The sequence below is a fragment of the Octodon degus genome, unplaced genomic scaffold (genome assembly GCF_000260255.1).
Source record: "Octodon degus isolate 3935 unplaced genomic scaffold, OctDeg1.0 scaffold00156, whole genome shotgun sequence".
In the NCBI taxonomy this organism is placed as follows: domain Eukaryota; kingdom Metazoa; phylum Chordata; class Mammalia; order Rodentia; family Octodontidae; genus Octodon; species Octodon degus.
Window position 1 is genome coordinate 1,184,759 of NW_004524732.1, and position 10,091 is coordinate 1,194,849.

At 47.2% G+C, this 10,091-nt stretch overlaps 1 long non-coding RNA gene across 1 annotated transcript; it reads right to left on the reverse strand.

Moving 5' to 3' along the window:
- Nucleotides 1-664: 664 nt before the first annotated feature.
- LOC111812979 lies at nt 665-5,093 on the reverse strand. The gene is made up of 3 exons (XR_002818340.1): nt 4,982-5,093; nt 4,731-4,735; nt 665-675 (listed from the first exon to the last, which is right to left on the reverse strand). It is a non-coding gene; the product is annotated as an uncharacterized LOC111812979 (long non-coding RNA).
- Between the last annotated feature and the right edge of the window lie 4,998 nt (nt 5,094-10,091).

Below are 10,091 nucleotides of genomic sequence, written 5' to 3' on the forward strand. Positions count from 1 at the left end.
CCGGATGACCTAAAAACAGAAACACATCATGGTTCTGGCAGCAGGAAGTCTTGAGATTAGACTGCCAACATGGTTGGAAAGGGGGTCTGGTGAGGGCTCTTCCTGGCTTGTGAAAGATCTCCCACTAATCCTGGCATGGAGACCTCACCTCCAGGCCCCCCATGAACCTGCTGAAGGTCTTGTGATTAAGCACCACTGCACAGGGGTTAGGGGTTTCAGCCTATGAATTCTGGGCCAACATAAACATCCAGTTCCTGAGGCCAGCCATTACAATCTGTGCAACAAATTTCTTTGCTGAATATTTTGTTATTAACTTTAAATTTTTTTTCCAGATACTTCTTTTCTTTAGCCTAGATTTTTGTATGTAAATATTTAAATATTTTACCATCTTATAGAACAACATTAAACTTCAAATGTAAAGACTGTTCTCTCTACTTGGCCTGTGAACTTCAGCAAGTTTCTTTACTTCCCTGTTCCTCTTTTTTCTCCTCATCTTTAAAATCTGTGAGATGGCTCAGTGGAATAAGCGCTTCCATGGCAAGCCCAAGGGTCTAAGTTCAATCCCTGGTTCCACCAAAAAAAAAATAATAATAAATAAAATAAATAAATAAATAAAATCTGTAACCCTCTATAATTCTGTGTCTTCTAAGTGGTCATAGAAATAAAATATTTCTGCTTGTGTATTATGGGAAAACATTGGTCATTTATTCACTCAAGAAAGAGGGAACAATTACTCTGTCCCAGGCCTCATCCCAGGCATTGGGTGCACACAGAGCCCACTTGCCCTAGCTGTTCACACTTAGGAGACACTGAGAAGAAAACCGAGTTACAGCAGGATGTGTGGTCTGCCCTTGTTAGGGGACATGGAAGGAACACATTTCAGGGTGCCTCTCCTGAGGTGGTTGTGAGAGAAGTCTCAGGGATGGCAGCCTGGGAGCCACTCCTGCAGGAGGGAGGGTGAAGGAAAGACAGTGTGGAGGAGGGAATGTAGACAGGCCTGTGAGGAGGGAGACAGTGGGGACCCAGGGTCATTAGCAATGGCTGCTGGGCAGGGAGTCTAGACTGCTGCTGCAAAGAGGAGGCTATGGAGGCCAGCAGGGCCCAGATCGCTGAGGTCCTGCGGATGGAGCACAATACTTGGGCTCAGCAATGCGCAGCTACTGGCAAGATGTAAGCAGACACAGGCATGGTCATACTGCATCCTGGAGCAGTAGTTCTCTGCACAGTACAGGATGACCACAGGGCAACACTGGGGTGTGAGAGCCAGTGGGACCTGCTCATGGCAAAGGAAGGTCAGGGGTCCCTGGCATGTATGTCCACAGGATGCCTCGGGGTGGGGAGCACCCAGGCAGCTTGGGTCCCAGGTAGACAATGGCAATTTTTACTAAGCAGAGGCTGCATTATCCAGGTCTTAGCAGCTCCAACGCTGTTCTGTTTGGGGGGTGTTTCCATCCCATTTAGCTTCAGAATATGTTCTATATTAAATACCATCAGTGTAATTACAGAATACGATACACTGTAATTATGCTCTATAATTACATTTTCTTCCATTAGCAGTGTGGCATTCCCACTCAATGCAGGCCCCCAGCACCCTGGACTGCAAGATCTCCAGGAGCAGGCGCAAGCCTCTCTCTGGGGCTGTCCAGTGACACAGGGGCCCTCTGGGAAGGTGTGCAGATTTGCCTAAGAACACAGCTCTCTAGGCGGCCTCCCAGGTCTGAATGACAGCATTAGCACTCATCAGCTGCGGGCCTCAAGCGCATCACTTGAGGGTTCTGGGCCTCAGTTTCTGTTTTCACAAACAAGATAATAGAGATTCCCTCCTAGAATTCCTTTGAAGCACAAATGAGATAATAGATGCTAATTACCTAGCACAATGCCTGCCGAATTGAAGCCCTCCTGCGAAGCTTAGCTGACGGGGAGAGATGACTGCCAGGCGCCTCCCCTCAGCATCCTGGTCCCAGTCTTGCCTCCAAGACCCAAGTGTTAAGGGCTTAGGAGTGTCCTTGCATAGAATCATGGAGATGTCCTGGACTCCCATTTTTCTCCCTGCCCTCATGTCAAAACCCACTTAGCTGAGGCCCACTGGGGACCAGCAACTTGCCACATTAGTCTTCACCTCAGCCATGTTGTGAAGTCCTTTTCCTTGACCAATGCTAGGGAGTGAAGTTCTTATTTTTTCAATAGGTCTCCCTTTATTGTGGAAATCACTAGCCTTCTTAGTAGTTGAGGTGAGAAGTATAGACAACATGTCTAAGAAAGGCAAGGCTTTTCCCTAGGACACCCACTGAAGATATAGAAGGTAGCCCAGTGGCTTGCTCCCTGCAGTTTCCCCCTCCCTTGGAGTCCCTTTACTTTTATTCCACAGGCTGTGTTGAGTTGCTGCCCAGTAGTACTGGTCTGCCTGCCTACAGTGTCTGCTCCTTGCAGATACCTGGTAAAACACATGCCAATCCCAACATTAAAGGCATAAGAAGGTTGGGGTGATAGCTTGGCAGTCTAAGTGCCTGTCTGGCAAGCATAAGGACCAGGGTTCGATCCTCAGTACTACATGGTGTGCTGGCTCTGTGTCATGTCATGTCAGCCACCCAAACTGGGTGTGGTGGCACATGCCTATAATTCCAGCACTAGGGAGGCTGAGACAAGAAGACCACCACAAGTCTGAGCTGCTTAGTGAGATCCTGAACCAAATAAATAAATAATAAATAAAATCTATTTAAAAAAGTATGAGGTGTAAATCCATTTGGCTCCTATCAAGGTGTGTCCATGAGCAGAAAGAATATGAGAGTGGGGAGTGGTTCTGGCTGGGATAGCTGGGGAAGGGTCAGAAACTCTGCTGAGCCCAGATAGGGAGCCAAAGAGTCAGGGCAGAAGTTTGTCACAAACCTTTATGGCTGAAGCGACCACTGAGTTTAAAGTGGTTTAGAGTTAGAGATAGAAGAAGAGGAGAGAGAGAGAAGGAGGAAAGAGGAGAGGAGACAAGAAGCAGGGAAGAGATGTAAAGTGGGTAGAAGGAGAAGAGCTGAGAGAAGGGAAGGGAAGAGAAGGGAAGAGGAGAAAGAGGAGAAAGAGGAGAGGAGAGGAGAGGAGAGGAGTGGCTGAGATAACCGAGGAGCCTGGCAAAGCAGCCATCATGAGCAGGGCTCCTATGATACCACTGGCCTCTGTCTTCCCTTCAGTCTAGTACTCTGCTTCTCCTTGCTTCCCATTCTTCAGAAGGACTCTTTGGTGGGGTAGGGAAAGTGGTCCAGCAGCCCCAAGCCCCTGTCCTCCCAGCTGGCTACCACAAGGCCAGTGTGGACCCAGAGAAGAAGTCAAAGGAGGCCTGCAGTTAGCTTAGCATGGGTTGAGGCCCTCCCTGAGCCTGTCACCAAGGCTAGAGTGGGTTTTCTCTATAGAACATAGCCTGGAGGGCTGTTCAGGGTGCACTCACCTGGTTATATGGCATCATAGCTATTTTCTTGTCCATAGAAAGACACCCACAATTTACAGAGGAGAGGTCTATTTTGGTCACAGTTTGTAGAGGTTTCAGTCCATAGCCGGCTGGCTCCAAGGCAGGGCGGCATGGCAGAGGGGCCTGACAGAAGAAAAAGAGCTCACAGTGGGCAGGAAGCAGAGAGAGATCCAGGAAACAGGCAGGACATATACTTCCAGGCCGTGCTTCCAGTGATCCACCTCTTCCCATCGAGCTTTGTCTCCATGAAAACCCACTATTGAAGTAGTGGACTACTTCAGTATCACACACCCAGGATCCAGTCACTCCACAAAGCCCTCTATGATAGAAGCCATAGCACAGGGAGAGGATTCCCCATCAGATGTGAGATTCTGGGAACAGAAGGCCATCAGAAGGGGTCCTGTGAAACCTCATCCCCAAAGGCAGGCCCCAAAAGCATTCTTTGGAGTCTAAGGAGCAGAAACAACTGTTGGGATACGGGGAAGCCTAATTCTTGGTGATAGATGAACCAAGCAGGATCAAGAGACACCTTACAAAAATAAGTTAAGGTCAAATTACAGAAGTCTTTAAGCTCTGTCTGAGAGTACATACAGAGGATTTTCCCATAACAGCTCTCTGGATAGGGAGAGAGTCACCAGCTCAAATCCCTGCCTCCGTCTCTGCCGCAACTTGACTGAACTCATGGATTTCTTTGACCACTCTATGCTTCTCTTGATTTCAGGATAGCCTGTAGTTTTGCTTTCTCCTGTGGATATAGCTTTCTCTTTACCTCCTTGAACAATCTCTTTGCTGTAGTGTTTGCTGTAGAGATCACTGCCCCTAGGAAGCCTTCCCTGATCACCACCCAGCTGGATAGATGGGTGCAGAATATCCTGCACAGTCTATCTACTTATCCATGGTATGGTTTGTGTCTGGGCATTCAACCCACTCCCAAAACCTCATGTGGTCAGAGGGGTGGGCTTTTCATTGGTGGCTGAATCTAGAGTTTGTGATCGGTTCATCATCTAGTTTTGGGAGTGGGGTGTGCTTGTTACACCCACCCTAGGTGGGTAATCTGTGTACAATACAAGGGAAAAACAGAAGCTTGCTCCTTCTTCTTGCTTGCAGGTTTTACTTTTTTCTGCCATCATGAATGGTTGCCCCTCTGCCATGAGTCACCCTGCTTTGGAGCTCGCTCTTTATGGCTTGAAATCTCTGCAAACTGTGGACTAAATAAACCTTTCCCTTTTTTTTTCTGGTACCAGGGCTCGAACATAGGACCTTGCACTTGCCAGACAGGTACTTTTTTTTCCCCACAAAGGGTGCTTTAAACAATTTATTTAACTGAAATGGACTTAACTTTGTTTCTGAAGTGACTTCCATTTATTTTGATACATCTTTTCCCCATGGTGATTTATAGGGTCTTCAAGCCAATATAAATATTTTATAAATATTTGAATTTTTGGGTATACATCTGCACAATACCTCAGCAATATCTTTCAGCAAGAAAATACTGAAGAGTAAAGACTAGACACAATTACTAGGTACAGTAATTGTACATATCTGTTCAACTAAGAAAGCCAACCTTACAACACAGGATGATTTTATTTTTACATAGGACTTAGAACACTTAAGCTGCCAATTAGGTACTGAATGGCAGAGCAACATCCCCAGTTTATGCCATGAATTCATAGGGAATAGGTTCCAACAACTTGGGTTCCTTTCCACTGGTCCTCACAAAGTGTGCTTCTCTGGGACAGGCAGGCTGGTGTTCCAGTTGAACCCAGGTACCTTTCTCTTCGGCCTCCTTCTTTTTCTGATCATTTTCCTTGACACATTTCAGAAAGCTATCACGACTTTTTGAGTGTTTAATATGCTTAATACACACATTAATCCTCTTGGCAAGTATCTTGCCCTTAACTTGCTTGTTTACAACAGTGCCAACAGCATGCCGGGTAATGTTGTAGACTCTTTCCATTTTGCCATGGTAACATTTGTGAGGCATCCTTTTTGCACAGTACCCATTCCCTTGATGTCTACAATATTACCCTTTTTGTAGATTTACATGTATGTAGCCAAAGGAACAACCCCATGTTTTCTAAAAGGCCTGGAAAACATATACCGGGTTCTTCTCCTCTTGCCCTTTGTGTTAGTCATTTTAGCAAATTACTGGAAGATGGCGGTTCTGGCCAAAAGCCAGGCAGGCACTTATGCAGCTGAGTTCTCTCTCCAGCCCCAAGCCATTCCTTCTTTAAGTTTGGGCATCAGGTATTTTGTGTTAACAACAAGAGAAAAACAACCAACATACCTTATAAGTAGCACTCATCTATTTGGTGTTCACAATGGATCAGTAGGACAGTATCCTTAGCCTCATTTTCCATGTGGAAGGAATTTGAACTTAAGTGAATTTCAGAACTTCCTCTTGTCTGCTCCCATTAGAGGATGTTATTTCCAGGAAGAACATCGTATCTGTTCAATAAGCACCAGCTGTAAATAAATGGAGGTAAATGGAGAAAAGCACATGAGAGCGTAGATGGAGCAAGAAAGGTGAGGAGATCCCTGTCCCTGGGGTCATTTGGTCAGAACCTGAGGGGATCATGCGATCCACAGCAGCACTATCTAGTTTAGGGTATGCGACTATGAGGTCTCCAAGTTTTGTGCCAACTCTAACTTTCCCTTTAGGTAAAAGAGAGAAGGGAGTTTTGAGCATAGAGACCTATTTGCCCTCATCTGTCGGGACGGTAACCCCGACAGCATCCTGTAAGGTGAGCGCAACAAGTGTGCCAGTGCGTGACTGTAACGTCCTGCAATGTAGGCTGTGGGTGGCTTTAGCACTGGGAAGGACGCACATCGTCCTGGGTCATCTGGAGGCCATCACCTTTACCTCTCAGCCTATCATCTGAGAAGTTTAGCTGCATCCGCCTGGGTTATGCAGAGCCCAGAAATATGAAATGGGCTGCCTGGAATTAGCAGGGTTTTGTGATACAATGAGAAGGTCTTGCGCTTGGAATCTGTAGAAGTGAGTTTGTGTTCTGCTTGTCCTCAAGCCTCAGTTTCCTCACCTGGTAAATGAGACTTTCAATACAACTCAGACCTTCAACTCCAGCCTCCATGAGAGGATAAAATGACATGATGTGCATTACAGCATTCGGAAGATATGAAGTGCCGCGTGTGCGGAGGAATTGTGTACTCTGGAGGCAGGAGGGGTCGGCTCTGCTCCCTCCCCTCCTGACCTCTTTCCTGAAACCTCTAAGGGATGGGGTGGGGAAAAGAAGAGAAAAGAAAAGGGCCGCACTAGGAAGAAGGAGCCATTCCCTAGAACCATAAATCCTCTCTCAGGACCTTAGACTGTAAAATTGTTATCTGAAGACTGGAGGAGATTTATTGCAAAATAAAAGCTCCCCCTCTGCTGCAGAATGCATCCTTAAAGATCTTATATATGATTTCATAAAGCTGCATGGCATCTTTTCAATTCCTTCACAGGCCAGGTGGGCCCAGAGCCCAGCATGCTGATGAAGTGGGGGCAGCTGCAGCTTAGAGGGAGAAAAATCCAATTACTCTTGTTCTTGGATAAAGGAATTCTGGGGATTCAAAACCACTGGAGCATAATTGGAATTCTAATAAACAAGGTTCTTGGGTGGGGATGGGAGTGGGGATAGAGGTGGTATGTGGGGAGACACAAGTTCCCCAGCCAGCTGTGGGAGCGGCTCCAGAAGTCTTTATCTTCAATACAGCATTTTACTGCCTAGAATTTTCCATGCGTTTGATTGTGGCCAGCTGGAGGCAAGATCTGGAAGGAAAAAAAAGCTCCCTGGCTGCACAGGACACTGAATTTTGCCATAATCTCAGCCAGAGCTCAGCATCCCTAAATCTGCCTTTGCCCCTAAAACCTGGGAGCTTTGGGCAGTGAGGGCAGAAGGTACCTAAGCATTCCTGGCACTCTCAGGATGGGAGAGGGAAGTCGGAGGGAGGAAGGCGGATGTCACCCGATGACTGGGCAGAAGCCCAGGATTTGGCTTAAAGAAGCCGAGAGAGCAGGATTTGATTTCTCTATCTTCACAGATTCACAGCTTCTCCCAGACAAATGATAGCCCAGCCTCTGCCTGCACTAGATAGTGATGGAGCAAACCCTCTCCTGAGACAGCTGCACACTCCAGGCTGCCTTGTGGGCCAGAAAGCTCCTCCTTCCCTGAAGCTGAACTTGGTTTCTGCAGTGTCAGAGGAGAGGATGGGGCAAGGAAAACTTAGGGCCCTCGACAGTGCTTACTTAAAAACATTTCTTGAACAAAGGGTCTCTGTCATTCCGTGCACACCACTATGCTTCTCTGAGACTCTGTCTTCCCATCTGTGCAGAGGGAATTATACTAGACGACGCCAGCTGGGAGTGCTGTGAGACCTGAGAGAGAATTCTCAGAAGGCATTGAGCTTAAAGCAAGCCCAACCCTAACAAGTTTACTGTTTTTAGTGGAGATGCCTTTGCTGTGAGGCTGAATGTACCCAGGGCTCTGAATGGAGAGCTAGATCCCAAGTGACAGCACTGAGAGGTGCCAGACCCCCCGAAGGTAGTGTGTGAGTGGAAGGCTGTCAGGTCAGGGAAGGGACTGAGGTGGCGTGTTGGTACCAGGCCAGTTTGTACCTGGGTGATTATTGTATCATATGCTTGCTACATGCATGGTCCCTTGTGCCTCTTCCTTCCTGCTCATCGCCACACTCTTGACGAATGTAGGGCTCTCACCATGTGCCCATCCACATTGTGTGGCTTTTCAACACCAGAATCACAACTAAAGTAAACCATTTTGTATTAATTAATTTTTTTTTTTTGAGGCAGAGTCTTGCTATATAGTTCAGGCTGGCCTTGAACTCACTTTGTAGCCCAGGCTGGTCTTGAACTTGAAATAATCCTCCTATCTCAACCTCCTAAGTGCTGGGATTATAGCTGTGTGGCACCATATCCAGCGAAACCTCTTTTTAAAATAAAGCATGCAGCCTCAGATATGTTGTTACAGTCTAAGATGCCCAGCAGGGTTTTGTGGGTGGTGATGCTTTGTGTGAAGCACCAAGAAGATGGGTCGTATGGGGGATAACTGCCTGCTCAGCCCCCTCTGCCAGCACCACGCACTTTGTTCACTTCACCACCACTGCGGTATGCTCCTTTCCTGAAGGCAGCATGGGTGTGCCATTCCTCTTGGGCTGCTCCTTGACCTGGCTTTTCGTGGGCACTCTGTAGTGCAGATTAGAGGGAGGAGGCTGGCAGGAAGCCTGTCTAGCCCAGGTTCCATGGCGCCTCTGCTCTCTGGCAATGTCCATGCCGCCTGGCTTCTGTCCGCCTCTCTGCTGTGTACCCTGTACTGCTTCCTGAGTCCTCTCACCCCCCTGAGCCAAAATGCTTTACTCTTCTACTGGGAGGATTTTATTTTTCCTTCTTTTATCCCCTGCCTTCACTCCTCAGGATAATCTTTAGTTTCTTTTTTAGTCTTTCCTCTGCTTCCCTGCTAAGCAGATTTTCCGCTTACTTATTCACGTAATAAATATTTTGAATGACACTTCCTTGCCCACTAGGGCTAGTGATGAGCAAAATAGATGAGATCCCAGGGTTTCTAGTGGTGTCTTACACTGCCACGGAGAGAGAAAATACAGAAAAATGATTTCCAGCAGAATAACAACTGTGACAAAGACATGGGGCATTAACAGGTCAGAGAACAATTCTGGGTAGAGTATGTTTTAGTTACTTTTCTCTCATTACTGAGACAAAATACCTGACACTAAAAGTTAAAGGAGGAATGGTTTATCTATCTCACAATCTGTAGAGGTTTCAGTCCATAATCAGCTGGCTCCAAGGCAGGGCAGTGTGGCAGAGAGGCAACCTTTCATGGTGGCAGAAAGCAGAAAAAGCAACAAGAGCAAAAATGCAGGGGAGACAGCAAACCTCTTTTCCTCTCTTATAAGTGGCTACCCACCCTAGGATGCGTCCTCTAGACCCTAGGAGGTAGAACTCTTGGGTCACCCAGTTAAGCTTCTAAACTTCTCAATTTGACAGAATGTATTAACATTACAGAGAGTGTGAAGAAGAATCAGGTGAGTTGAGATTTGATCAAAGACTGAGTCTGATGGAAGGCTGGGTAAAGAACAAAGAGCAGAGCAAGGGCCAAGGTCCTGAGGCAGGCGGAGCCTCCCTGCACAGCCGCCTGCACCATCAGCCCCCACAGGCTCGCTGGTCTGGTCGGAGGATTACTAGCCCTTCCTCCGGCGTTTCTGTTTTGGCTGCGCTGGGCTGGCCAGGCTACACATGCAGTTTCCGATGCTGCTGCTGCTGCTCCAAGGGCCGCACTTTGAGAACGGCTGCATCAGAGCAGCAGGGTGTCAGGGTGGCAGGCACTGAGGCATGAGACAGAAGCAGAGGCCGATTGTGTGTGGCTTCGTAAGACACTGTGGAATTAGGATTTTCTCTGAAGGAGATGGGAAGCCATAGGTTTTGGATTTTATTTTTAGTGGGAAACTGTTTGATTCCTTTTTTTTTTTTTGATAAGCAGAATATATTTATTGAGAGAAAGAAAGCTCCTGTCCGAGAGAGGGACAGGAGGGGGGCCCGAGCAGGTTGTTTCCCCTGGAAACTGTTTGTTTCTTAAGATGCTACTTACTGTGGCTGTTTCGGGGATTT